The following is a 4,201-nucleotide window of genomic DNA, read 5'->3' on the forward strand; positions in this document are numbered from 1 at the left end:
ATTCGTCTCTTACGACAAGCATGGGTAGGTGAAGATCTATCCTAACCCGGATCTTCAGGGTTGTAGCTTAACGACTTTCCATCTCACCCCGCCCACCGCTCCTTGCATATCTCGCAAACTTGTAATGTACATGACATGATAATGTCATTCTGACCTTCGTGATAATAATAATAATAATAATAATAATAATAATAATGATAATTAAAGCTGCAAGCAGCAATGGCGGGCTCCAAGAAACACTGTGCCCAAACGTCCATGTTCGAATCCTCAAAGGGTTTCCTTGAACCAAATCCGTCAAATGTAGGCACCACTTGCAGGGTATCGTCGCAAGGAAAATGGCGTGTGCCAGGATGTCCAGGTCTGTTCTAAAACCATTTCCGACCTCGAACATGTTCGAATCCATAAAAGATTGGCTTGTGCCAACTCTGTCAAAAGATAGTCACCGGAAATCGCCGCTACGAAATTGGCGTGTTCCAGGGGTGTCCCAAATATAAATCAAATATTACCACCAAGCGGTGTTACTTTTAGCATACAACCAATAACAATAAATGAGATGCATATGGCACACTAACTTCATGTAAACTTGCAATAGTTTCTGTGGAGAACCTTACAAGATATGATCTTCAAGGCAAAATTTCGTTGAAAAAAATGATCAAAATCAAAATTCAATACGGCCGTAACTAAAAATGAATTCCAAAATCGGCTACTAAAGTTTGATGTGTTATGTATGGAGATAATAATCAAAAAGTTTGAAAGCATTTCATGCAGTGGACTCGGAGTTCTTTGCGTTTAAAGACAGGTACCCCAAAAACACTGTGGAAACCTTGAATCCATAATGGCTGCCAAACCACGAGACCAATGACCAAAGTCAAAGAACAAAAAATGTCAAGCAGCTCAAGCAGCAGATACATGCAAGGTTTCAAAGTAATCGGATAAGCGGTTGCTGAGCAATAGGGCGAAACATATCTTCAAAATATTCTGTTCTTTTAGTTATCTGCCCTTGGCTTTTGAGCCTACGGTCTTGGGTTTTTGGAGGGCACTAGTACCCAACGGTCCACATACACACACAAAATGTGAACAAAATCGAGCCAGTGGTTATTTTTCTAGCTCTGGTACAAAAATCAGCGGAATAATAATAATATTAAATCAAACGCTAACACTGGGACTCTTCAGCCTTTCGGCTTGGTGACTCTTTAACAGGCCGTAACTTCTTTGTCAGTTGGGCTCCAGTCAAACGGATTAGCGTTCTGCGTTCGTCCGGGCCCCGGGTTCCTGTCGCATTGCTGAGATAAAGTGCTAAACCTGTTCCCCACCTCGTTCACATATTCGAATCCTCAAAGGGTTTACCTGTACCAACGCCGTCAAATGTAAAGAACCTCTTGTGAGACATCACCACTACTAAATTGACCTGGGTGTCCCAGGTTGTTTTAACCAATTTACAACTTCGACCATGTTCGAATCCTCAAATGGTTTGGTTGTACCAATGCCATCAAATGTAAGGAACCACTTGCATGACATCGCCACATGTGTCCCAGTGTGTTCTTAACCCATGTTTGACTTCGACCATGTTCGAATCCGCATATGGTTTGCTTGTACCAACGCCATCAAATGTAATGAACCGTTTGTGAGACATCACCACACGTGTCCCAGTGTGATCTTAACCCATGTTTGACTTCGACCATGTTTGAATCCTCAAATGGTTTGGTTGTACCAATGCCATCAAATGTAATAAACCGCTTGTGAGACATCATCACATGTGTCCCAGTGTGTTCTCACCCATGTTTAACTTCGACCATGTTCGAATCCCCAAATGGTTTGGTTGTACCAACGCCGTCAAATGTAATGAACCGTTTGTGAGACATCACCACATGTGTCCCAGTGTGTTCTTAACCCCTGTTTGACTTCGACCATGTTCGAATCCGCACATGGTTTGCTTGTACCAACGCCATCAAATGTAATGAACCGCTTGTGAGACATCATCACACGTGTCCCAGTGTGTTCTTAACCCTTGTTTGACTTCGACCATGATCGAATCCCCAAATGGTTTGGTTGTACCAACGCCGTCATATGTAATGAACCGCTTGTGAGACATCACCACATGTGTCCCAGTGTGTTCTTAAACCATGTTTGACTTCGACCATGTTCGAATCCGCATATGGTTTGCTTGTACCAACGCCATCAAATGTAATGAACCGCTTGTGAGACATCATCACACGTGTCCCAGTGTGTTCTTAACCCTTGTTTGACTTCGACCATGATCGAATCCCCAAATGGTTTGGTTGTACCAATGCCTTCATATGTAATGAACCGCTTGTGAGACATCATCACATGTGTCCCAGTGTGTTCTTAAACCATGTTTGACTTCGACCATGTTCGAATCCGCATATGGTTTGCTTGTACCAACGCCATCAAATGTAATGAACTGCTTGTGAGACATCATCACACGTGTCCCAGTGTGTTCTTAACCCTTGTTTGACTTCGACCATGTTCGAATCCGCATATAGTTTGCTTGTACCAACTCCGTCAAAAGATAGTCACGGTTTGCAGGACATTACCGCTACCAAATTTACGTGTGCCACAGTTTCCCAGAGTGTACTAAACCAATTTCCGACCTCGACCATATCCTAATCCGCAAATGGTTTGCTTTAAATGACGCTGTCAAAAATAAGGTACCGTAGCAATTGGCAATTGAGAAATGAAGAATCAAGTCTGAAGCGAGTCTGACCACCCGATCCGATTAGTCGCCTCCTGTGACAAGCATAGTTGCCTCTTGAGACAAGCATCGGTTGAAAAAGGCCAATTCTAACTCTGGTCGTCAAGGGTAGTACACATAATATTGAACAAGACTGTGGAGAACGCGAGGGTATCTGCAAAGCCAGTGAATGGGGGTTTATAGTAGATTTATGAGGCGCTTCGTTCAGTATTTGTACTCAAGTCTGATTTTTTTACTTAAATCGAATAATACCACACCAAGCAGTGGTGCTTCCAGTATGCAACCCAGGACAAAATGAGCTGCATATAGTCTCAAAGTTTCATGCAAACTTTCAATAGTTTCTGTTAAGAACCTTACAAGCTATGATCTTTAAAGGAAAATTTCGTTGAAAAAAATGATAAAAATCAAAATCCAATATGGCCGCAACTACAAAAGATATCGAAAAATGGCTATGCTAATTTGTTGTGTTCTGTATGGAGACAATTCTCAGAAAGTTTGAAATCATTTCATGCAGTGGATTCAGAGGAGATAGTATTTGAAGACAGATGCCCAAAAAACCCTTTGAAAACCTTGAATCCAATATGGCTGCCAAACCACGTGATCAATGACCAAAGTCAAAGAACAAAAATTATCAAGCAACTGAAGAAGTAGATACATGCAAGGTTTGAAAGTAAACGGACAAACGGTTGTGGAGCAACAGGGAAAAATATATCGTCAAAAAATAATTGTTTTTCAGTTATCTGCCCTTGGCCTTTGGGCCTACGGCGTTGGCTTTTTGGCGGGCACCATTGAATTAGAGACGATACGGAATCAATCTGGCAGCCGGTGCATGTGTTGTGTAATGAAATGACCTAGTATGCTACAATGCTGACTGCATACTCCCTACAAGTGAATGCAAGCCACACAAAGCAATCCAGTCCAACAGCGACACCAACGCTCAGTTCAATAGCTGATTCTCCCCTTTGAATCAGGACGCGATTTGAAGTGGACGAAGGGATACATGTTACAGAGTTTCCTTATGGGGTACCAACTCTTATACGTGACATAAACAAGGGAACAAGTTCACATGCGTTGACAGATAGTTGTGTATGCTGCTTAAACAATAGGACACTACACAGCTGGCAGGTTTGGTGAGTACAAACAGCTACCGAAGAGAAACGGAGCGTGACATAGTAGATAGAGCTGTGGTATAACGAATGTAATGCATGGACAATGACGAGGTAAAAGTAGTTTCAAAAAACTTCACAAACATTTGAGTTAGCTGTTGTCTCACCTCTGATTATCTGTTGGGTGGAGTTGGGTGACTACACTGTTAAGACAACTTGCCTACACTCGTGTATCCGGGTGTGTTTCTGCTACGTTTCTAAACCCACTGCCATTTTTGCCTAGTATTGTATTGTAGGTAGCTTCCTATGTCATAACGTTGAACGTCTCTCCACATGGGTCACACTGACATCTCTTCTGACTATCTCTCGGTTGCATCTGAAG

Source organism: Haliotis cracherodii, unplaced genomic scaffold (assembly GCF_022045235.1).
Source record: "Haliotis cracherodii isolate W230 unplaced genomic scaffold, xgHalCrac1.p SCAF_10, whole genome shotgun sequence".
Lineage (NCBI taxonomy): Eukaryota > Metazoa > Mollusca > Gastropoda > Lepetellida > Haliotidae > Haliotis > Haliotis cracherodii.